The sequence below is a fragment of the Lagopus leucura genome, unplaced genomic scaffold (assembly GCF_019238085.1).
Source record: "Lagopus leucura isolate 7727_CA_CO unplaced genomic scaffold, USGS_WTPT01 Super-Scaffold_100030, whole genome shotgun sequence".
NCBI lineage: Eukaryota > Metazoa > Chordata > Aves > Galliformes > Phasianidae > Lagopus > Lagopus leucura.
The window spans coordinates 4,223,615-4,249,851 of NW_024962281.1; the positions used below are offsets into that span (position 1 = coordinate 4,223,615).

Consider the following 26,237-nt stretch of genomic DNA (forward strand, 5'->3'; position numbering starts at 1 on the left):
TAAATCTGCAATACAGCTATGCAGGGGCACACGGGGCTCCCCACCTTTAGTCCCTCCTTTGTTTCATTATTATTTCCTTCTTTTTCCAACACCAAAGTTGCTCAGCATGAAAAGCTGGGGAGTTGGACTGAATGACCTTTAAATGTTCCTTACCACTCAAACAGTCCTAGAACTCTATGATAAAATACCTGTTTGCTCTTTGCCCATGAAGGCCCTGCCACGTACCCACGTGCCAAACAACCACTCCTGTACATCCATAGATCAGAAATGTCAAACTCTTCTCCTGAGGCTGTCAGTAGTAGTTATCATTGCAGCCTAAGCTCTTCAGATTGTGAATGGTAATGCTGAACCTTCCAAACGGGCGATGTCATCTTGTCACCGTGAATGACAGATAATTTTGGCTCTTTCTAGATGCCTGTAATTAACATTGCTTTCTAACTTTGACATGAGCATCCAGAAACCCAGTAGATTGAGATATCCTTTGAAAACTTCGGCTTTCTCTCCTTGTCCGTTTCTTTACCCTGCAGGTCTTTAAATAAAGAAATCGCCAGCTGTTTAGTACAGACCATCCTAGAAGGGAGGTTGCAATTCAGAGCCCCAAATAAATACATGGATAAATATCAGAGTGAAGGCTGAAGCCAAGCGTTGGGTGCACACAGCCCTTCCCCGCCAGCATTCACACATGAATAATGCAGGGCATGGCACCGGAGAGTCACGGCCTTATCTTCAAAATCAGGATTGACTGCTACCAATCTCCCTCTGCCCTGTGCTTCCTAATATCCTCTGCCATTTCTGTCTTTTATCACCTTCATGCATCTATTTCTTCACATTTTTTGCTGCTGACCTACGGCAGCACGCTTGATTAGGGCAATACAATTTAATGTGTGGTGGATGCATAATGTCAGCAGTGGGCTCAGGTACCTGAAGAGCCCAGCAAAGAATAATAACTCCCTGCTCCACAGCCTGTATCGCTGCTTAACTACGTGACGCTGAACATCAATCAGGGAAGGATTAGGCTCTCCTGGTAATAGATAAACAGCAAAATGAACAAGATCATCTAAGCTCTTCAAACAAAATGATGTATTTTTAGTCTATGAAAATTCAAACCAGGTCTCAGCCAGAGAACCAGAAAAAGCAAAACAAAGATTATTGAAAGCTTATGTTTAAACAGTTTCAGTCCAAATATTTACTGATGACACAAAAAAGAAATGAGAGTATGTTTTGCAAGGAAGAGCTGGACCCTTTAATTGCATAGGAAGCCAGGTTTGGGGAATCAAGAGAGAAAATAAACATGCCCCCTGCAGAATGCGCTGCAAAGCCTGCACATTTATTTACATTCCCATTTCTCTTAACCTACATTCCCCATGACAGAAGTGTTGTTTTGGGTAATAATCCTTTTCATATAGGCCAAGACTACAAGAAACTATTTGCAATTCATTTCAAATATGGATTTTGGAATCTACAGTAAATCCCCTCTGCTAAGATAAAAAAAAAAAAAAGCACAAAGAAAGAACAACATGCTGCTTAATCTTTGGGCTCATCACAGCCTGGAAGATTATTTTGACAGTTAATTTGATACATTTAACTGAGCTCCCAGTCTATATTACTCAAAGAAAGCCATCACTCATGACTTGCTGTTGTGTAGGAGCATTCCAGACAGCTGCAGCTTCTTTTGAAGAAATATTAACAAGGGGAAAGATTGTACGTTGCTGTTTCCTTGCTGTTGGAACTTAGTCCTCCCAAAGCCCACAGCACATCCTGAGTGCCTCTCCCTGGCTCTCAGCAGCTGCTCCTGAGACAGTGCACAGACAGCAGGAAAGCAAAAGGTCTCCGTGGGGTTGCTTCCAGCTGCACCTCCTTGCCAACCATGGTGTAGAAGTGTCTTCATCCCTGCACACCAAAATACAGATGCACCCTCAGGGACAGCTATGGCCATTGGTGCACAGATACACGTGGCTGTGGGATCCGTGGAGGAGTGGGAGGCCACCACATGAGCACTGCCATCGGCCTCCCCTGAAACTGCTTTCCTTCCCTGGGGCAGATTTGCTAAGGTGCAGCTTATTGCAGCACAAAGCACCGCTGCTCCTGCAAGTCAGAAAACAAGGGAGGCTGTTGTGCTGCAATTACAAAAAGTAGGTCAGATCCCACAAATGCAAACAGACAGGGAAAGGTGCTTGTGTTTCTCTATGCTCATCTTTGGGAATAGCTCTGTAGCAAGGACCAAAAGTCCTCAAAGGACGGTGCTAAAGTGTAGCTGCCCAGCATTGTTCACTGGTCCTCAAGGATGCTCACAACTGGGCATCCCCTGCAAGAAGCACGGCATCCTCACACAGCAGCTGCTCCAGGGTGGGGAGCAGATGCACCAGTGCAACAGACAGGGCAGGAGGAGATAGCAGCTGCCTCTTTTCGCACAACCTCTGCTGTGTGTTCTCCTCCCACAGACAATGCCAAGGAGTTGCAGAGATCAGAGACACTGGATAGTGGTCAGCAGCAGAAGCAGGGTGATTCCTGAGGTCAAGCCAGATGCTCTGGGATGCTTTTGGCCAGCAATCTACACTTTTGGCTGTGTGCATACTTGTTATTTCCTGTCAGAACATGAGGCTAAAGGCAATAAGCCAACAGTTTTCTAAGGCAAGGTGAGAACTGCAGCACCATTTAATTAAGCTGTTGCTTTAAATGCGCTCCAGCATTCCTCCAGCCTGCTGGAGACACAGGAGCTGATGAACATGTCTGCAGTCTCTTCCTCCTCTGAGAGCACATTTTAATTACCCCCCCCAGCCCACTTGCACCAGATGGCACTTATATACTCTCTGCTGAATGATGGCACTTTCTGCCCCACAGGTGATGCCAGGCACTGAACCAAGGAGGCTTCTGGAGCAAAATCCTTGGGGACACCAAACAACCTGAAGGACAGATCATCCAGTACAAGGAGCTGCCTTGGTTGTATTGAGCTAAGAGAAGAAAGAGGAGCCAAGGCACCAAGTGTTCATTGTGTCCCCAACATGGATCTGCAATGTGGTTCTCCCATCTCCAAACCTTGGGGCCAAGTGGCTTTGTTGCCAGACTTGCACCTCCTATCCCCAAATCCCAGCATAGCTCAAAGAACATTCTGCTGCAATTTGCAGCAGTAGCTGCAGATGTGGTGCTCCCAACAGCGTGCTTCACATGTGCAAGGCTTTTTCCAGATTGTGCAGTGTCAAAAAGTTGGCACAGGAACAGTGGTATGGGAGCAAGCTCACAGCAGCAATTCAGGTTGGCTGCATATTTCCTCAGCATGAATATCCCTGTTCCTCAACCATGGCTGCAAATCAGGAACTGCAATGAGAAATGCTTAGTTTTCTAGAAGAAAGGACGTGGCTTTCTCTGGGGTCTGACTTCAGAGGATGCATTGCTGAGGTTTGAGTTGCCCTGCCCAAGTTGTGCCCACAGACCACAAATGCTTTCCTGCTTTTTAAGATCTCAGAGAGAAGAGTCAAGAGAGATCTGCGCCCATACTGTCAGGCTCACAGCTCCCTGCATTTCTTCCCATCCATGCTGGCAGCCACCTAGAGCCCCACAAAGCGAGGTTCTGCAGGTGTGCACAGGGATAAGCCCTTTGGCTTTATGAGGTGGGAATCAGCCCTTTGAGTCACCCATTGAGAACTACCCCATGTGCCACAGTGCAGACAGGCAACCCAGACCTTCACTCAGTAGCTGAACCTTTGTTTATTTCAGTCATCACCAGACCCTACAGAGAGCTGTGAGAGATCTCTTCTCCTTCACCACCATCACCCGAGACACCCAAAGTATTTCCAACCAGAGATTCAGCATATTCTTACCATAATAGATGTGCATAGCATTAAAAATAATTGCATTTTTTTCATTATTTTTTATGACTTAACAACTACAATTGCCAAATGCTTTTCTGCAGCCTGGCTATTAGAAGACTGCATTAGCGAATGGGAGTTCATTTGCTCCAGCTGACTCACTTTGGGCCTCATCTAAGCCCATTAAAATGACTTTCTGCTGTCTTGAGAATATTTTGGATGAGGCTCTGCTGGTGCTAAGCACACTTGGAAGAGCAGCCCTTCCTAGCAGAGTGCAGATGAGCCAAGGCCATGCCTGCAGTGCTCTGCTGGTGCCCAAAGGGCAGTGCCAGGACAGGATGGGGCCATTCCAGATCTGACTCCATTGTGCACATCCTTGGGAAGCATCAAACTTGTTAACCACGAGAGCAGCAGAAAAAGAATTCTCACTATAAATATTCACAAGATCACAGGCAGCCCAGCAAATCCTCTCTAAATGAAGGAAAATAAATTAGGAGAGGACGCTGTCCTGCTGATTAAATCTTAACCCCCACTCCCTGCGATGAGCTGACATTTGCTGGCTCAGATGCAGCAGTTGCACAGACAGCCCCTCCGGCTGCTGGTGACATTCAGGGATGACTCTGCCTTGGTTTTAGCACAAGAAGGTTTGATGGCACCAGTTCTGCAAGGAAAGATGAGCGCTGGTGCCCCACCACCACTGCATGGTGCAGGTGGTGCTCACCCCCAGCTTTCCTTCCTCGTACTGACAGCAAACCTGTTGGCTGTTGTATAGCCAGATCCCAATTCGCCTCAAAGAAAGGCAAACTGGAAGAAAAGGAATGCCCTTTGCAGTGTGTACTGAGCCCTGTTTAATTTTTCATTTACAATTATTTCCTAAGCAGCACTCGAGAGTTCAGGTGGTAACATTAAAAATTCCCCGCGCCCTCAGCTTTCCCTAATTAAAATTGACAACCCTCATTTTGAACCACAAACATAATTATCCAGTCCTGCTCACCGGCATGATGGCTGAGATTGTTTGTTGATAATTTATGAGCGCTGGGGAAGATGAATAACAAAGCAGAGGCTCTGAGAAGCCTCTCAGCTCCTGCCTTTGAAGTCACAGAGGTGCCAACACAGACATCCCCTTCCCGTGCCATCACTGCTAAGGTGACATCCGTGGGATGTGGGGTTCTGCTGCTTTGGGGGTGCTTTTCTGGAAGGTTTCTAGGAATACCAGGGCAAGTGCTCAACCCCAGCTGCTCTGTAGTAGGGAAAGCATCCCAGGTGGCTCAGGGCACCCTTGGAAGGGTTGTCATTGGGTGAGCTCTGCCCCTGCATGAGAAGTCTGTGCCACAAACCAAGCCAACAACACACACCGAGTGACTGCCCAGGAACAGCTTGAAAAAATAGCTCCCCCAAACCAAACTGATTTTCCCCCTTGGTTATCCCATACTTTCCTTACTATCTACGAAAAAATAGTTGTATCATAAAGCCATAATAAATCATTTTTTTGTGCTTAGCTCATCCACAGACCACTGTGCACAGCAGCAGCTCCTACAGCAGCAATTAGCCCCTCCATATGCTGGAGATGGAGCAGGATACAGGGGGGCAAGCAGGGGAACATCAGCTGCAGAACCCAGACTCCTTCCTCAGAGCCATCACAGCTTCTTTACAGCTGTGCAGTACTGCAGGGGAGGAAGCTGCTACAGAAGGAACAGCAAGAGGACAAAGATCAGTGCATCCTCTTCGAGGTACTTTTTGCCTTCTGGAGCCCATACCTCAAGTGGGCTCTCCAAAGCCAGCCCCATGAAGCATGCTTGTTCCACACAGGCTGAGTTTTGGGGAGGGTTTTTCATTGGTAGCCATGCAGCTGCAGGTGGAAAATCAGGTTAAACGATCCAGAGGACATGAGCAGCATCAACCACCCCAGTGATGGAGCAGACAGGCACCAGGTGTTGGCCAAGTCACTGTTTACCAGGTGAGGGGAAGCAGTGAAATAAAAGAGATGCATTTCGGTGATTGTTCAGTGTTGGGGTTATTTAGGGAAAGTTTTTGCTCTCAGGCATTTCTAGCATGGGAAATGAAGTGCTAGTTGGATTGGAGTTTTTTTCTGATAAAAACTATTGCTTGTGTTTGCAGATGGCAAGAGTGTGGGGTTATTCTGCAGACCAAAGCTGCTGTATATCTGCATCTGGAAGGAAGCTGGAATTAACATTGCGCGGCCATATACATTAATCTATAAAAGATTCCCCTCCTGAGAGCTGGCTCAAGATGGCCATGAGGATGTTGGGTTGGCCTCAGCACAGACCAATGACAGTATTCTCCATCCAAGCTCTGTCCATGCTCAAGGGTTCATCAGGTCCAACATCAATAGATGAACTACTGCCACTGCAGAAGTTTGTCCCCAGCAGGAAAAATAATTGTGATTATCATCAGAATTCATTTGCAAGATGACACCACACTGAAAGAAACAGATAGAAAAGATTCAGATCTTCCAGGAATCAAACAACTCATACCTTAAGAATAAAAGTCCTTCTCCTGTTTTCATTTTGGAGTTGCATTAGGTCTGTTTGGTAATTTTTTCCCCCCTTCCCAAAATGGAAGTGAAAGATTTAAAGGAAAATCAAGATGGCTCTTTCTGAAAATGTTAAAGTTTCGATCTGAAGAGATTTTTTTATACCAGCAGCTTGGTGAAGCCAAGAAGAATGCCTGAAATATTAAAATATTGGCACATCCACTCAAAACCCTTCTGCTTAAAGCAGAACCTGTCTCTGCCTCCAGCTGTTACTGGGGTTTTCCTCTGATTTCAGGTCATTCTCAACCTGTTTCCCTGCTGCTGTTACCATTATTCCATCAATAAGCTACATGAAAAATGACAAACCACTGAGAAACAATTAATATCCATCTATATCCTTTGACATTAGCAAAATGCTTCATTTACAAACCAGCTCTGCATGCAGCAACCCAGACACATGCCTCAATTGCACCCATTTGTCACCAACCCATCCCTCACAGCACATAGGGTGAGTGCCAGACCCTGAACCAGGATGGGACCCTCAGCTCCTGGAAAGAAATACTAGGGGAGCTCAGCATCACCCCAAACGTGGCCTGGGTAAATCAGGAGTGTGGTTTTCTCCAAAGACTCATGAAGGCTTTGGTTATGTGTGAGCATCACAGGTAGCTTGTTACCTGACTTGGCTGTGCTATCAATCCCAGGCAGGAGCTACCAAGATCTGTAGTAAAGCTGCAGAGGAAAAGTGTTCCCTTGCAGCTAAAACCTAAGACAGACAGAGGTCACTGCAGACTCTCTACTTTTCCCTCTGAAGCATGAGGGGCAGAGGTACAAGGTGGGCACAGATGGGTTCGTGGAATCTTTAAGTTGGAAAAGACCACTAAGTTCATTCAAGCCAACCACCAACCCATCCCCACCATGCCCACTGACCACGTCCCTCAGTGCCACATCTACCCTTTTCTTGAACACCTTTAGGGATACAGGCAGTCTCAGAAAGAAGGGCTCTTCCATGAGATCACCGGCATGCGCTGAATTAAGAAGTACACAACAAGTTGTGTGTACACAGCTGCTGGCACCAGCTCTTATCACAGGTTTGCTATCAGCACAAAAACAGCTTTAAACAATCTCTCATGAAAAACAAGGGTCAGGATTTCCCCAGTCAACACAAAGAAATCGCACATCTTGGTGTGCTGCGTGCAGGAGCAGAGCTCGCGTCTGGGATCACGCTGCTACTCCAATGCATATTAATGGCCTGAATTTAAAGCAGAGTGAGGGAAGCAGGCAGCTGGGTTGCCAAAATTCCCCATGCACACTGTGAGCCAGGCAGGATGTCACCATAGCTCCCAGTGCTGGGGTCAGCATCACACCCTGTGACAAGAGGACCCGTCGCTTGGCACAGCTACCAGCAAGCAGAGCTTGAGATGATTATTCAGCTCAATCACTGGCACAATTGTCAGAAATTTCTTTTACTTTTAATCTGCCCTGTTCAGCATCTTGGTTATGCAGAATCAGAGATACTGCCATGCCTGGTGCTCACTATGTTATGTAGTTCTGGTGGTTCAAAGACAGCAAGTACTGCTACCAAGGCAGGAGTGGAGTCCCAGCATCTGCAGCTGATGGATGGAAATGAGAGGGTTTGTGTTAATTGAATACATGGATTTCATTTTCTTGTGGAAGCTTAGATTTTAGGTTACATTTCACTCTCTGTACTACAAAGTAGAAGAAAATGTGTTTTTTAGTACTGAGCTAGTATTTGCACAGCTCTTGTCATTCAAGCAGAGCATCTTACAGTCAACAATTACCTCTATCTTCCCAGCATCTGCGTGAAGTAGAAAATCCCTGCCTGCAATGAAGGGTGGAGAAATAAAGCACTGCAAGTTTCAGCTATCTGCAGTTCCAGGAGACTCTGAACACTGCCATGGGGAAAACCCAGGGCTACATTGAAAACCATCCAAACCTATTCTGAGCACCACAAACCCCATGGCCACGTTGGGCAGCCTGATGACAGTGGCCAAGTGCAACTCCGGTGACATCCGTAAGACTGAACCACAACCAGCCCTTCTCCTGAGCTGGGAAGGCCAGGGCAGGTTCTCCCAACCACAGACCATGTTGTGGTGTTTGCCTGAATCCAACATCAGCACAAGCCTCCATGAGCCTACCTTGCACCTCTGCTGCCTTCATGAGTTCTGTGTTGGCAAAGGAAAGCCCTGCAGCATGGTGATGCTCACCATCCAACAAGGGAGGAGTGCAGCAAGCCACCACCTGGGATTATGAGAGCGAGTGGTTGGCACAAAGATTAAGGGAAAGAAAAAAAGCCCTAAAACTACCCATCCCACCTCCCCTTAAAACTCATCCCTTAAATTAATGACATCCTCAGCCCATCCACGCCGGTACAAAGCCACAGCAGACACCGCACTGCTGTTGTCAGTGTCTTCAAAATAACCAAAAATGGGACAATATACATAATACAAAGAAACCTGCACATAATGTAATCATTGTGGTTATAATTTCCAGTAAGATCTACATGGGTTAGACTTTCTATATAATTAAATCTATAGATTTCTCTCTCGTGCTTACCTTGCAGTTCCCTGAGCTCTGATGAAAAGTGTGCTGTTTGCAACAAGATTTATTGCATCCAGCACTCTATATTATAGCTGCTCTGCTAACCACAGTAAACAAGATATGAAAAGCAATCACACAGATAATGCCATGGAGGAACAAGCACCCACTCTGTCTTTAACCCTTTCCTTCATGCTGGAGGTGTCAGGCAGCATTTCCGTGCCACCAGTCTGCTGCATTAGGGGTCTTGTTTCTGTTCTTACAGAGCCAGGGCTTGGGTTTCTCATTCACCTCATTTCCAAATTGTCAGGAGAGGTGGCTTTAACCTCCAGGGCTACCAGGGGGCACAGCCCACAGAGGGAAGAACACTAAATAGGCAGAGCCAGGCCAGCTGCCCTGCTGGGACATCCTGGAGCTGCTCTGGGCTCAGCAGGATGCCGGCCCAGGAGATGGTGCTCTCATTTGTAGTGGTTTGCACCACAAAAGCTTGGATTTGACCCTAGAGACTTAGAACCATTATTTAAAGGGCACATTTTCATACAGAGGTCAAGTGCAGATATGTACGCTTAATCAAGTCATTGCTCACAAGCGGAATAGGTCCCCTGCTGCCCACATGGCACAGAGCATTCCCTCAGCCTCCCCTTTTTCCCTCCTTTAAATCTTCACCAGATCCAGAAAAACACCCCAGGGACAGGAACAGCAAACAAAGACAAGAGTAACAATGATAAAAATCTGCTTTTCACCATTCCCATCCTACTTATGCAAACAGTGAGCACATATCCCGTGCACCTAACCAAATAAATAAAGCTCTGCTAAACATCAGCACGCGGGAGGATGAGGAAGCAAGCAGCCACTTGTTTGCTGCCTTACAAGTGGAAATTGTTGTCCACTCCAATTCAGTGGAATGAGAAAAATCACTGCTCTATTACAGTATTTTCCATCCCAAACTCAGTTAACCATTTACAAACAGGACAAAGGCTCCAAAGATGCTTAATTGCTCCTTTATACAGAAGCAGCTGCTCCCTTTCCTTCCTGCCCACTTTCCTCCAGCTGTAAGCCTGCCTGCAGCCAGACAGGAGCTGTCACAGCTCTCATCCAGGCAGAAGTCCTCCAGAATAATGAGCTCCTTCTGAGTGATGCTGAGGTCGGACAGCAGCTGAAGTACAGATCGAACTGTTCTATCAAGGATAGAGAAGTTTAAACGTGCTGGAAATAAATGTAAAAATAGACCGGGGTCTGCAGCCCAAACAGAGCATATATTTAGAAGCTGTGAGTGGGAAAGAGCATAACATTCCTGGAAAACATTCAAAAAGCATCCAAAGAAGATTAAAAGATTTCCAAGCAGAAGTTTTTAAGGCAGGTTGCTAGGGATGCTAGAGAGGGCCAGTAAACTCCACCCCTCAAAACATGTTCCTTAAAAAGCCATTTTTGCAAGGGGAATGTTGGTTCTGGAAACTTCCGAGAAAGGAGTTCTTTGGTATCTAGCAGGCCTGAGAAACAGCTTCAGGGCTGGTGACAAACAGCTCTGGGAGGGACCCAGAGTGACCCAACCCTTTCCTCACCCTGGCAGTAAGGGTTTGTCAGAAGCATTTTCCCCATCCAGGCTGTTCTTCAATTTCTCGAGGCAGAAACTGTCATAAAATCATTAAGGTTGGAAAAGACCACTAAGATCATCCAGCCCACCTGCCATCCAGCCACCCCATCCACCTCCTCAAGTCAACCCCATCCCCAGCCTCCCTTCCTATGCCCCACATGCCCTGCTCACTGCAGCTTAACACTGCCCTTCCCTGCCCCATCCATTATATATATATATACATATATATTTTTTTTTCTGTATAACATATTCAGATGTTTATGCCAAATAAACTTTGGCAGGAGTGGGTCTTTCAGGCTGATAGAGAGACAGCAAGAGACTCATCTTCTGAGAAAATGACACTAATAAGGCTGAAGCTTTCTTTGCTAGTTTTTCTCCTTGTTATTTCTCTTAAGAAAATAAACCTTTGTGACACATGCTGCATATACAGCTCATTAGTGCAATGCATTTGATGGAGACAGGGTGTGTAAGAAAGGGCAAGAGGCAGAGCTGGCCCTCAAGAGCCACCAAAAGCTGTCTGTGCCCCAATTCCTGCCTTCACAAGCATGGTTCCCTGTGACATAAGCTGGATCCACTGATTTTTGGCCCAGCTGAGAAACAGTCCAAGACTTGTATACAAAAATGAGGATTCTGTTATTGAAAGATTACTGTCAAGGAGCTGAAACATGCCTGTTGTTCCAGAGCACAACCCCGAGCATCTTTCTAGAACACAAAAGCAGTGATTGCTCTTGCCAGGGACAGGGGCTTAGTCTATTTGTAATATAATAGAAGAATTTCAGAGATTTGTGCCTTATTGATTTTGCCTAATGGAACAAGCACATTTCCAAGGGTTACTGTGTACTCCAGTCTGCAACACAAAGGGCAGGAGAAATCCCCTCTCCCATTCTAGCAAGCTGTCAGCATTTAATTAATCCAGCAGCTGCAGGGTAGATCCTTAGTGCAACCCTTCAAAAAAAAGACAAAACACCAATTTATGTTCTGAATGCCCCGGTGCATTATTATACTCTTACAGCTCCTAAACTGGAGGCTCCAAGGCAGGACTGCCAGGAGCAGCTGAGCACCTGTCAGACTTCTCCCCTTTAAGGCCCTTTCAGATGCTCTCTATCCTTTAAAGCATCAAATGCTTTCCAGCAGGAGGTCCTCTTTGATGCTCATTTTCTGAAGGTAGATAAATGAATGCTTCCTCTGTATTTGGAAGCATGGAGGAAGTACCTGGCATTCCGTAACTGCAGCATGCACAGCACAATGAACCTGGACATGTTCTTTGGCAGCATCCCATAATGCTCCAGCCAGTTACTCCTGCTTGTCCCCACCTCCCCTGTCATTCTGAATGCCACCACTCAATAGGTTTTCTCCCCATCAGTGCCATAAGCTACTAACTGCTTTGTCACTCCAATCTCTCCTCTTCCCAGCCCTGCAAAGACCTCCCATTCACATGAATGGCACTGGTAACCATCACCTGGTTTGGTTCATCTAAGAAAAAAAAAAAAAAAAGCAACACCAATTTATGAGGAGAAAAATTATTTTTATAAGCTGTAACATCTTATGTATGCTGGAGCAAAGCCAACACCTCTGTATGCCTTCAGGGAATGATGCAGAGATCAGGTTCACTGCCTGATAATTAGAATCATGCTATCTTTAAGGCTGGAAAAGAGCACTAAGATCACCAACTCCAACCCCAATGCACCCCATCCACAGTTCCCAAACATTCCCAGGGACGGTGACCCCTTCCCTCCCCCACCTCCCTGGGCAGCTCTGCCACTGCATCACACTCTATCACAGAAGAAATTTTTCCTAATATCCAACCTGGATCTCTGCTGTACAGTTAAGGCCTTTACAGAATCCCAGAATGGCCAGGGTTGGAAGGAATCTCAAGGATCATGAATCTCCAACCCCCATTTACCTCTCATTCCAATTTGAGGCTCCTGGAAGCTTCCTCCCTGGTGCACAGGGTTGCAACAAGTACTGTTGGCCAAAGGAAGTGGGTAAACAAAAGGACCCTGTGTGACCCAAATCTCCTGTTGCTCTGCTGGCCTGAGCATAGGAATGCAGAAAAGCAGTAGGTACCTTCAGAGAGGTATTAACTAAATGGGGAGAAAAAAAACCTTATCACAATACAACACAGCTTTCCATCTCCTAGACTTAGCAGGGAGTGGATAATTGAGGGTCATGTCTGGGAAACAAGTGATTTTGCAGCTTGGCATGGCACACTCCCCATTTAGAGGAGAATACTTTCTGGCACTGGGCATGGACCAGAATTTGACACCAGTAGTGACTCACTGTGAAAAGTGGGTGTTGATTGACTTGGCTTCTTCCAAACACAGCGCTACCCACAGATCAGAAGCCACGTGGCACTGATGTAGGAAACTGCTGAATTTTGGGGAGCCTTTCTCAGCTGCCTTTAGATGTTTTCAAACTCACGAGGCTTTTACACTTCATGCTTCCTTGGCATTGAGTGAAGTGGTGCAGAACGAGAGACCCAGATACAAGAAGAGGGAAAGATGACACAACTACAGTGGGTCTCTTTGGATCAAGGCTAGGGTTTCTGTTCTTTTCCATTTCAAGAAAACCTTAATGGGACTCTATTGACTTCACCTGTGGTAAAACATTAGCCTAAATCGTGGTTTATAAACAGTAAGAGAAACAGTGTCTAGGGTACCCATTGCCAAGAGTTCCTCCACAGGGCTTCAGGGTGGTTGAAGAACTCCTTCAGCCATTCATTCAAGTTATACCTCCGCTGCTCATACTGCATCAGCACTGGTGGGATAAATACTGGTTAAAGCATGACTTCAGGCACCTGACCTCCAGTTCTTACGTTAAAAGTGGATGCAGCAAGAAGGGAAGGCGTAGGAAGATGCCCTACCCCTGAGCAAATTCTTTGCCATCCATCCATCTTCCCCCACGTTAACTCCCAGAGACACCACCAGAGTGCAGATAGCTGCATGCTGGACTGCCGCCAGCCCTGCACAAGTAAGGGCACATTCAAGCCCAGCATGTTCTCTGGCAAAAGCATCGAGCTTCATTTCTAACAGCTAAAGATGCTCAAAGGGCACTGTAATGGCTGCCTGAATACCAGAGGCGTTCCTGCGGCCACTTGGTTTCTTCGTGTGCCAACGCGTGGTCTGATTCACACAAGGTTCGCAAAGGATCAAATCTGCTCTTTTCAGAGACAGCTGGGAATACCCCCGGAAAAATGTGAAAAACACAGCATGTGTTGGGACCAGTGTCTCTCCCTCATTATTCCATGTAAATACACGCAGCCTGACCCTCCAAAAAGACTTTGCATTTCTCAGAAAGTGACCATCTGTCAGGCAGCAAGGGACGCTCGTTATTTAAATTAAGGAGCTATTCCCTGCTGCCATGTTCACTCACATCTTGTTACACCAGCAGTTCTCAGACACCCCATTCCCTTCACACCGTGAGCTGAGATCACAACCCACCCTGCAGCTATTGCCCATAAGGGCCCTGCTAAAGGATGCCAAAAAGATGTGGGCCAGAAGAGCCCTGGATTTGCCATTCAAGGGTGTTACACAAAGCAGAACAAAAGCATAGGGAGCCCCATAAGCATACAATGATGATTTGGGGGCACCTTAACATGCTATCTGAGTGCACTTGAGGGGAGTAGAGGTGCCACAGAGAGGTCTGCCTGCAGGCTGGGGCTGGCAGGAGCTGCCCCTGCATGCTCCCTGGGCTGCTCAGAGCCTACTGCTCCTGTGAGTTTCCAAATCACCTACACCATGCCGAGTGAAATCAGGTGAGGCCACCCAAATATTAACAGTCATTGCTGTGACTCACTGCAACACCTCATGCACAATTGCAGAAGCATGGTAATGGAGGATACCCAGCACGGCCCCAACTACACACGGTTGGCCTAAATGCTCTGAAGTGGACTTTTCCAACCCTAATGATTCTAGGACACCCTTGGCTTCTCAACAGCTTCCCCAAGCATTTGCTGCACAAACCACTCTGGAATACATTTTCTGGCTAGTTGTGCTAATCATGGGCCTATCATGTCCAGGGACATCAGGGATGTAAATGAGCAGAGCTGGTCTGAGGAATCATCTGCAGACTACTGCAGGGGCTGGAGGATCTCCAGAGGTTCCTCCAACCCCTATGGGTCTATGATTGTGTGCATCCCCAGCTCCTGCTCAGCTGCTGGTGGAGCAGGTCCAACTTCTCACAGGCTGCCATCTCCACCACCAGATACCCACAGCACCAGAGAGGCATTGGGATTGGAAATGTGACTTCCCTATGGCCGCAGAGACAGGCAGGAAGTCTGTGCCAACCACAAATAGAGGGCTGACTGTGGCACAACATCCAGAGGTGCCATGCAGGCCGAGAGCATTTTGCTAGAGGTAAGCTGCATGGCCAGGCACCAGAAAGGGTTGTGAAGAGTTGGAAAGAGCCATGGGAGGGCAAACTGTTAATTAAACTGAAAGAAAAAAAACTCTGCACTTTGTTTTACATGAAGGGAAATGAATCCATTTTCTCATTTTTAATAAGGCAAGTCTTAAATGCCATCATCAGAATAGATCCCTTTCCTGTTCTAAGAGAGCAAATATTCTCCACAAGCAATCCCAGGCTGTGTTTATTATGGATATTGCCACATTTTTCGAGATGCAGAAATAAGAATCAACAAAGCACAGGCTGTTTATCAAACTGTTCTAAAAAAAGCCAGGAGGGAGCAGAGCTTTAGGAATGCTGAAATGACATCAGCTCTTCTTCTGATCAAAATCAAGACTGAACAAGTAGAGGTATGTGATCTTCTCAAGTGCTGAATGCTAAGTGACCACACACCAGGAAATCCTGAGCACCACATTGTAGACGGAGGTTGATGTTGCTCAAGGGGAAGGAAAGAGAAATGGAGTTGATGTATGGCAGTGCTGGAGCTGGCAATGGGTGGCCACAGGCCTGATCAAATACTAGGATAACTGGACAGCTCGAGAACATGCAAAGAAATCCTGTTAAGCAAGGCTAAGCAAAGATTTAGAAGGATGGATGGTCTAACAGTGCCTACTGCCTGCCTTCTTGGCATGGCTGGGATTGGGATTTTCAAGACTTGAAGCTCTGCATCCTGAGCATTTGAGTGTTCAGTGTCCAGCCACAAAAACAGCCTCTCCTGAGCTCCTGCTACTGCCAGCCATACAATGGGGGAAAGACAAGTAAGAAAACAATATCACTGGTACACAATTTTGGAGAGCTGGACAAAAATAAATCAGAGCTTATTTCTGGAGTGTTCTTCAAAAGAAGAAAGTTGAAAGCAAGTCAAAGGCTACCATCCAGAAACAGCAACGGAAATGCCTCCTAGTGACACCAGTTCAAGCAGCCACTACAAAAGATAACCAAGCACAAGCAAGAGAATGCAGCACTTTGTGCCTGCCCTCTGGAAGTCCTATTTCTATCACAAGGCGCTTTGCCCCTCTGTGTGCCTCTAGGAACAGGCTGTACAAGGTGCAGAAGCCCCCCAGCTGCACACACAAACAAGGAATTCATTTCTTCTGGATGGCCCACAGGAGAGAGATTCCTGCAGGAAGCCCTGCTGAAAAATGGTGCTGTCATTGCACAAGCAGGAACCCAGCCCTACAAGAGTGAACCCCCTCTGTTTTGCACTGGAAGTACCTGAGCTGAATTATTTGGTCTAGATGTGCATCACACCTCAGCAGGACCAGAGGAAAACAAGAACAGCCCAAGGAACAGTGGGAAAAAAAAGGCTGAATGAACAGGAACTGAAACAAAGAGATGAGTGATGACCTTAGGTACACAGACACTCACACAGTCTCTTGTAAAAGTCCAGCTCTGCAAATAGGGAGCTGTGTGCTTTAACATCCCAGAGCACAAGAGCGCCTTCCACCCATCTCACGACCGATATCTGTTGGGTCCTATGGGACTGGAGGGGGTCAATTCATCTCCATGTCTCCCATTAAAGCTTTCTCCTGCTGCTTCCTGAGCAGGAGAAGCAATTCTTCACAGCCAACAAAGCACCTTTGCTACCAAATTGAGGTTAAATGAGAATTCAAAGAAATGCTTAAAAATTTCATCAGTGCCACTTGGACATATGCCTTCAGGCTGTTTATCTTTAAATGAGACGTCACATGTAATTTAGTGGCTAGATTAAACACTGTTTTTCACACGGTCGCTTGCTGTGGGCAGCCCTGTATCAGTGCACACCTTCGTTCTTTATTAGGCAAGATAAATGAAAATGGCACCATTTTTCTGCATTAGAGCCCAAATATCTGACACGTCAACACCATCTAATGGAACAAAGCACTACAGATTTCTAGAGCAGGTGTTTAATTTGCATGCTATTACCAACAAGCAGGATTAATGCTTTACTAAGTACTTACGTTGCAGTAATGAGCGAAGCAGGGTGGGGTTCTTCCTCAGCATAGCAAACAAGCACTAAAGCTCCATGCTCCTTTTACTCCTCAGGTTGTACTGTCTCAAGAGCACCAGGTGTGCTCAGCCTTGACTTCTTAGATGCGATGCTCTCCCTGCCTCAACTGCCAAGCAAGCTTGGAAGAATGTTTTTTCTCTCTAGTTAATATTTCTAGCTGTGAAGTGCAGGCTGTGTTATTAATCCTGCTTTATAAAGCCCTTTAGAACACACTGAAGTTTAGAACACACATCAAGAAGTTTTCTTTGCAGGCTGATGGGAAGTCTCACTTTTGGGTTTCACAGGCATTGGCAACCACTGCTCTCACCTGCAACTGCCCTACATATCATGTACAGAAAGAAGAATGCCTGAACTTTCTCAAAGTTGCTTTCATTAGCAGGGATGCCTCCTGTTTTTCACCAGGTTGGTAAGTCCCAAGTGAGCTGCACCTGGGGCACAACACATGCACATGATGACAGCTCCCACAGCAATATGGGCCATCCCCTGCTTCATGAACCAGAGGGAAGGGAAGAAAACTGAGGAGTATGACAAACTCAGCAGGAGGTGGACACACCAAGCTCTCCTGCAAATTACTACGTTAATGAGTTTAATTTTTAAGAAACACATCTCACCTGGTTTTTCCTTCAGTCAGTCAGAGGATTCTCTGCAGGTCTTTATGCCCATCAGGTCAGGAATCTTTGGTAAAAATAACTCACTCTCAGTCTGGGGCTGCCCTTCATTTATATCACCCACCCCACCTTTTGCAGAGGCTCCACCTCCCTCTCCCAGCTGTAAGGGACTCATCCATCCTTGGGTACCTCGTGGCAAATTGGGCTATGAGGGATGTGGGCCTGGAGCTGATCACACAGCTGAGAGCACCTTACCTCATCTTTAGCACTGCTTTGTTAAAAGCCATCCTCATTTTCCTGAGGAGGAACCATGCTAACAAGCGGCTCCTTCAGCTGCTCCTCCTGTGACAGCTGATATGATGCAGCCCACAGGCTGGAGGGAACTGCTGCATCCAGTCATTAAATAAAGGAAAAACCTCACCTGCCGTGTTGCTGTAATCCTGCTGCATTGCCTATCATAGGAGAAATGAGGAAAAAATTCATTACTATTGATTTAAACAACCATGCTCGCATTATTGGGTGGTGGCAACAAACGGCCAGCTGCAGGGAAGGCACTTCTGCACAGCTGTGTAAGCACTGAGGCCGTGCTGGAGCCTCAGCAGAAATGCTGCAACAAATGGGGGTGTTCCAGTCTTCTAGTCCCAATGAAAACAGCGCTCAGTGATGTCAGCAGAAACTGCAGTGCATGCACTGCTTGCTGTTGGGGCACTTCTGGCACCAGAGGGGTCTCATGGCACCTTTTAATAAAAAATAATGCATCCCCAGCTCTCCCATTCCTTCAGAGGTGGCTCATTCCCCATTTCCTAGAGCCCCATTTCTGCTGAGTGCAATTGTAAATTGAAAAACTCCTTTCAGAACAGGCAGATGAGAAATTTGTTCCCCTTTCCACTTTATGTCTGGGCATTTGCTGTGCATGAAGTTCAGATCTGTGTAAATGCCACAGCAGCAGGTGCCGTGCTGGGGGTGCCACTCTGGGGACAACACTGAACACTGTAAAATGAGTCAGGTGCTATTTACCCACCTCTAAAGAGACATGGTGAAGGTCACTGTTAGGGAAATACAGTGGGGGTGTATTGGTGGCCTTTGGGGGAAGTGTCCCCATGCTGTGCCTGCTGGTTCCTGGCCAGCAGTGACTGTGGAGCCTGCACAGCCTGCAGTTATCATGGAGCCTGGAGGACGATGAACAATAACTGAAAGAGGGTTGTATAGAAAATGTGAATTTCTGGAAAGCTTGCATTATTTACATGGGAACACACAGCCAGCAGAGCACAGGGTGCACAGCCCCGAGCTCAGTGTGGCAGTGGTGCTGAGCGGCTGTACATGAGCAGCTGAAAGGCATTTAACAGCTCACCACGGCCAGCAAGCAATGAATTATTTACAATATTTTACTAAGAATAATTGCTGTTTTTAAAAGTGAATTTTTCCCCCTTCCTCCCCAGGGTCTGTAAATGGCACGGTGGCAGTAATCAGGAGTAAAAGGAAAAAACTGAACTAAAATGCAAAGTCACCCAATGGTGGCTGCATGGGGTCCACTCAATCATGGTGCAGATGAGAGCATCTTGAATGTGGATCCAGCAAACTTTATTTGTTAACGTTTATTCATTCAGTACTCAACTGCAGAGATCCAAGTGAGCGTGCTGCCAGCAGCCAGCCCCAGCAGCCCAGGGATGGAGCACAGCTCTCATGCATTCATTAGAATGTCCCCAAAACGCTGGGGATGGTGAGAGACCTGCAGATGACAGCATCAGTGCTGTGCTGTGCACAGAGCAGCACCTGCAGTGGTTTGAAACTCGGAGGGTTTTCCAGCTGCTGCTCCCTGCACTCCCCGTGCTTCCCTCAATTAGCAGTGCCCGCTCTTCCTGTGCCTAATGATGATGTGCTCCAGGCACAAGTCCTCAAGCAAGATGCTCTTTATTGATTCCTCTATTGATTTTTTATCTTTTCCCTTCTTGTTGTTGTACATGCAAACGGATGGTAATGACTCTCCATTACCACCGCTCTTCAAGAAGCAGTGCTGCGCTCGCTCGGTGCCCGTGCTGAGCCCTCCCCTTCTGCCTCAGTACAATTTCACTTTTTTTCACCCCAAAACAGTGCCCAAGTGCAGGGCATGCATTGATTCCCTCCCTGGCTTTTGGTGGTACCAAACCCTGCTCAGATGAAATAATGCATCTGGTGATGGGCACAGGAAGGAAGGTCCCTTCAGGAAAGGGTTTTCTTAAGTCAATGAAGAGTCAGCAGCATGTGGGACAGACGCACAGCACCACGTTAATGGGAGAGAAACTCAGAGGCAGTTGCAGAAAACCCATCAGTTCCAATTGGCAGCAGATTCCAAGTGCAGTGTTGGTGGCAAAATGCAAATAGTGCCTCTATGCTGGAGCAGATGGAGAATAATTGCAGAGGGGTGAGGGGAACAGGAAAATGACCTCTTTTCTTCCCTCTTCTTCAGCATCTTTCCTGGGGTGGGAAGACTTAGCAGCATTCCTCCAGAGCAGAGCAGTGCTGCACTGAGCAATCCTCACACTTATGGCATGTCCCATCCCACTCCATGCAAACGGTTCCTTGCACATCAACCTCATACACTGCCCAACGCAATTGTGTCAGTGGGAATCACAAGGAAAAGAAAAAACACAAAAGCATAAAATAAGTTCTGTCTGATGTGGTTTTGCTGGTTTTTTGTTTGTTTGTTTGCTTGTTTTTTTCCTTAATCCCTGTCAAAGATGACCTCGGAGCTCGTGGTGGAGCAGCAAACCCACAAGTTCTGGTTCTGGTCCATCCCATCCAGCTCTGGACAGTTTAGATGAAGAACCAACAGCTGAAGATGATATTGGGAAATTCCTGACATTTTCCCCTTTTGCAGGGGCCAAAGAACAGCACAGGAGCAGCCTTTCCCATGGGACTGTGGTGTTCTTTGTCTGAGAGCCATCTCAGGGCAGGAATGCAGAGCAACCCAAAACAACAAGAGATGGAGCAAAACACACCTCAGCTCCTGGATGTGCAAACGAAACAAGTACCAGCACTTGCCAAATAGCAAGGGATTGGGCTCATTGCCAACTCCTGCAATGTTTTACAATGCCATTGCCCTGCAATGCAGCTGGCTGCTCTGCCAGAACGAAGCATCCATACTCCCGCCCCAGGAGAATTCCCCTCTGTGAATGCTCTGTAGGAAGCTAAAGATTTCTGAGCACAGGTTTTCCTTGCCCTATTCTGGCCAACGCCAAATGTGCCAGGCTAAGAGCGAGGTTCTTTCTTATAGCTGCTACTAACGAGGTTAACGTCAGTAAATGAGTGTCATCGTAGAGTGAAGTTGTTGTTCATGAAGGAGGTCACCAAGTGTGAATAGCAGAGGAGGAAAAGAAACAGGAATGGGATGGAGGAGGGGAGGGATGGAGGAGACAGGGAGCCCCGCAGGGCCGTAGCTGCCGGCAGAGCCACACTGCCTGCTCCTAGATCTTAAGAAGCACAGAGCTGCGGATGTGGAGCGTACACCACGTTAATCTGATGACTCTCACAGATGTCTGGAGCGTTGTTGGAGCTGATGTGGAGCTGGTGTTATCTGAGCTCATTGAGCCTTTCTTGCTTTCTCTGTTCTTAAACTAGCAATAAGATTCTTTTTCATATTATGCGCTGCTGGAAAGTCCCGTTTGCATGCAGACAGCTGCTGTTTTTATAGACATCATCCAAAATGCAGTTAAACACGACAGCTCGCTTGGAGCAGCAGACATTTGTTACACTGATAGCTTCCAGAGGGATTGCGGGAGCACTCTGCTTTTTTGCTACTTTAAAGCCAAAGCCTTGTCCTTATGCAAGGACAAAAGTCCCAGATGGAAACGTGCCTTGGGAAGACCCTGAGAGAACGCCGGGTGCAGCCCCCCAGCCCTACTTACAGCCCTCAGGGTTCCCTTGGGGCGGCTGCGCTCTCCCCATTACAGAAGCTCACCCCACGCACACTGCCCTTGATGTAGCCCAGCACATGGAGCGCTCTCCTCCCAGCAGCCTCCACTTTCCACCCGGTCCCCCTCACTCAGCTTTTCGCTTTTAAGTCATGAAAATTAATTCCTGGCTTGCTTTCATAAGGCGTTGCTCCCAAAAGTCTGCTGAGCTTGGCAGCGCTGTGAGTTCCCACATCAACCCAAACCCAACCGTGACACCTAGTGGGTAAAAGGTGAATACCTTTCTCGGAGTAAAAAATAAAACTTCCTTTTTGCTTTCCCATCCCACTTCGGACAGCAGAAGCCCATACACCGGGCCATCAGCTGCAGGGAAGGGCTGCCCGGCCTCATCCCCAGGCACAGCCCAGCTGCTGGGGACGGCTGCATTGCACCATCGAGTTATGAATGTTTGCTTTTCTGTTTGTTTTCCTTTGCCAAAAACTTGCTATCCATCAGGACGGGACTGCTGCCAAGGGATGGGAAACAGCGAGAGACACCTGAGTGGGGCAGCCAGGAACAGGAGCCGGGCCAAGCAGGGCACAGCAGCTTTGCTGCAGGTGCAGAGCAGAGCTTTGCTCTTGCTCCCATTTGTTCAACATTTCCAGCACAGCAAATAGATCATTTACTGTTAAAAAGATCGAGTGGGACGTGGAGAAAAAAAAAAAGACACAACAACACAAGGAACTTATTTTCCTCTTGCAGTCAATCAATTAAAAATAAAATTATAGATGAGACCACGGGATTCACTGTTCTAAAATCATTGAAACCTGGGCTGAAAACCAACACGAAAGCAAAAAAAGCAATTCTTTAACAGAAAAACCAAGACAGCACTAAAGTCAATTTCAGATGCAGAACACCCCGACTGCGGGTGGTTTAATTTCCTACAAAAATCAATTCACGCGTTTTCATCAAGTTCTGATTTCTAAACACAGCTCGTGACAAACCCTCGTGTAAAAGGCTCAATCCTCGAAAACTGCTTCTTTCATTACAGCACACAGGTCTGGAAGCTCTGTCTGAATAATGCATGCAGGTGTCACGCAGCCCCAAAGCAATGGCACTGTGCTATCTCAAGGCACAGAGCTGAGGCCCCAGGAGCCATCCTGTTGCACCAGGCTCTCCCTGGAGGAACCGTTTCCAACGCATCAAGGTTTTGACCACACTCTGTGCTCAGGATGAAGCACAAGCTCCATTCCGAGTCAGTCCAAAATAAGACATAATTTTGCAAGATATCTCAACTCCATGCAGAGTCTGGAATGGAGTTCTTCTGCTGTCTCAAGACAAAACCACAACGCTTTGCCTTGCTGATCTTTCATTGATGAGGAAAGTAATACAAATCAAGGCGAAAGAATATGGTGCACAAATAAAGGTCAGTACAGAGGTGGAGCAGTGCCAGCAGTCTGGGTGAGCAGCACACAGCATGGGGCTGTTGTGCCCCACTGATGCTCTGAGGGCTGCACATTCCCCACCTGGAGCTCAGTAGCCCCCGCTGTGAGGTTGCCTGCAGACATGGGCAAAGATTGTATCCAGCCTGAAGAAGCCATTTCTTCCCTTCCCACATGCCCCGCTGCCAGAACAGAGCTCCAGGAGCAGTGGGAAGCCACGTCCCTGCCGCTCCCTGTAGTGGCCATGGGCTGTGCTGCTTCATGGCACCGTGGGCAGTAGGGCTCAGCGCACCCATCAGTATCTTCTTGTTATACATCAGCTCTGGGATGGCTTCAGGGTGAGCAATCAGCAAAATGCAGAAATAGAGAGTTCTCCTGCAAGCATTAGAGCGAATGGAAGTGTCTGTGGCAGCACTGAGGCCCACAGGTGAAGCAGAGGGGCCATCCTGGCACTGAGCAACCATCAGCTCTGCACACTGACCGAAACCTGCAGCCACCACAGGGTCCCGGCAGCCTCAAGCAGAGGGATGTGCCTCATCCACTGCCCAGAGCTCCTCTGCACTGCTGTCTCCATGTCACCCTTCCACATCACCAACCGTGCCGTCACAGCAGGGAACAGCAGCTGCTGCCTCCCTTCTCAGTGGAAGAAAACATCCATCCACGAAACTGAATCTGATCCATCCAAAACTGCAGCCATCTGTCACGTTATTAATAGGCACAGAGCTCACGCAGAGCGCCAGCACTGTCAGTGCAGGAGTGGTTTTGCCGCTGGAGGAGAAGTTCAGGTTAGCAGTGCTGCTCCATCATCTGACTCGTGTCTTTCCTGACCCATGCAAAGGGAGCACGAGGAGCCATGCACCTGCAGAGTGAAACACTTTCTTGTCACTTTTTGGTCATGTCCCAAATCTCCCAGCCCAGAAATGAAATGGCTGAGGGCAGCTCTGCAATGGGCTGTTGGTCAAATAACGTCAAAAGGACAGGAAAAAGGAGCAGATCGTGGGGACAAGAGCCAGACTTGCAGGCAAGTGGATGCAAAAACAAGCGCCTGCAAGGAACCCAGGCTTCAGCAAAGTCAACTGCTTCCAAATATCTGAAAAGCTCCAAACAGATGCGGGGAGAGAGAAAGCTCTCACAAGCTGTGACAAGGCAAAGAAAGATGGGCACCAAAACACATCCTGCTGTAACAGAAAGGCACTGAGCTCTGGCAGGCACCTGCCCTGAGCAACGTTTAAGGGAAATCCTCCTCTGAGAAACCTGACAGGGCTAAGCTGGCACAGAGATGCCCAAGAAGCACAGACAGCTGCCCTGGGGGCACAGAACACGGACCCAGGGGACAGCAGTGACAGCCGCTGTCCCACAGGCCCTGGCCCCTGGCAGTACTGCTGGCCAGGCAGAAGGCAGAGCGCGAGGCCAGAATTGCATGACACGGCTTTAACAAACCCAAGGCAGCATTGCTGTGGGCCTCCAGATGCTGAACACAAGGGACATCATTTCCAAATGGTGCTTTTCCATCACATAAATAAGAGGAATGAATGCATCACATAAATAACCCTGATGAACCGACATCATTGGCTGTAACTTGGAGGTATGTCATGCAAGCTGACCATTTGATTAAAACACAATACACCTCAACATGCATCTTTTCCACAGACAGAAGCAAGTGGCTTAATTTAGCATTTACCATCCTTTGCCTTGAACACTGTAAAGAAAGAAATCCATCACATCTTTTTACGTTTCTTTATTCCCTTCTATTTTTTTCATTCATCTCTTTCTTCTTAGAAAGCAAACTTCTCCTAGGCTTTGGCTTACCATTCTTATTAAACTCGTTACTGTGTTCTGCTTACATTTTTCCCACCCTGGAAGTCACATAAGTGAATAACTCTTCTACCTGCTGCAGAGCTGTAACATGAACAGTGGCATCTGTATACTTAAACCTGTACTGAATGTAAAATTGTACCTTGTATGATAGCAACACGTGGCTCAGCCTTTGTTCTTCAGAAGGAATCCCAGCAGTGACCATGCAGCTGATAACCACATGTCTCACTGGAAGATCTTATGACGTGTACACAGAAACAGCAGATTTTTCTCCTTCCCCACAGAACAGTTTGTTTAAAGATCAAATATGAATCCATCTTATTGCACGAGGTGAGAGGGGTGAGGCAGCACTTCCTTGCAGGCGTGTCAGGGTGCTGCTTTTTTGCTTTTGTACTCTTCTATTGAAAGCATTAGGTCTACCTCTGTAGCTTAAGCAACCTGAAAAACATTCTATCATCACATAAGCAGGAGCTGTGGGATCTGCTGTGCATCCCTTTATCCAGATAGTCCGTTGCAAAGCCCTGCGGAGAAGAGATAAAACTACGAGTTCTCCATAAAAGAGCAATATTCCTGTAGGAATTAATTCACGCCATCACATCACAGGTGAAGCTTTTTCAAAGCCAAAGCCTGGCTGAGACCCAGCCCCTTAGTATTAGAAAGAAAAACGAAAAGCAATTAGATCAAAGTAGCAGATAAGTTTCACTACAGCTCTCTCGGATGGTTTACAGAGCAAACAAAAAACCATATCAGCATCTTTACAAGCTTAACTCTTCCAAATGCTACAACTGAACATTTTTTTTTTTCCTTTTTTTCCATTTAGCTGTACATCTACCTTGTTCAGTGAGAACAAAGGGAAACACAACACTGTTAGAGCACAAGGTGAAAAGAGATTTCTACCAGTGTCCTTTTATATACATGCAGATAAATCACACATGCCCCTATGGCCACCAGTAGTCCACCTGCAACCGGCAATGAAGTCTGAAAATCCAATTATGGCACGGTCTGGATGTGAATACAGACCTGTCAATATTACCCAGAAGGGTTCTGCAATTTAGAAAAACAAATTTGAAAACACACTTCTTACTTGGCAGTAAAACCAAGAGCTGTTTGTGTGCCCAAACATTTCAGTTCATCAGCAGAAAGCAGCTCCCAGCAGCCTCAGAAAGCTGTTATTCATTTATTTTTCATACTCAGAGTTTCTTGGTGAAATGAAAACTCAAGTGGCAAACAAAACATTTCTGTTTTAAGATAACTAAGAACACTTTCTCTTGGTTAGATAAAACATTCCACTTCAACACAAAAAAAAAAAACAAGAGAAAGAAAACAGCCACAGTAAATAAACAGACGGCTCAAATTGCTTAAGTATACATATTTATTTGTCATTTTACAGTGGCTTTAGTACTGTTTTACGGTAAGATTTTTGGAGAAAAAAAGCTTCAGAACAAGGCTTTAACTAGCACTTCAGAACTAGTTATTGGCAGCTTTCCTCACGGAATTCTAGTTTCCTTAGAAAAAGAATCCAAAAAACGAAACAAAACAAAACAACCAAGGAAGCATGACTGCTGTCCGTCCAACAAAAATACCTTCCATCATCCTGGAAACAAAGTCCAGCATCAGACAGAATAGTCACTGCACCGAAGGGAACATGTTCCTATTGCA

The 26,237-nt window shown here is 46.9% G+C and overlaps 1 long non-coding RNA gene across 1 annotated transcript; it reads right to left on the minus strand.

Annotated features, from left to right (window-relative positions):
- Positions 1 to 4,630: 4,630 nt before the first annotated feature.
- Positions 4,631 to 17,521, minus strand: LOC122185671. The gene is made up of 2 exons (XR_006180943.1): positions 17,456 to 17,521; positions 4,631 to 6,246 (listed from the first exon to the last, which is right to left on the minus strand). It is a non-coding gene; the product is annotated as an uncharacterized LOC122185671 (long non-coding RNA).
- Between the last annotated feature and the right edge of the window lie 8,716 nt (positions 17,522 to 26,237).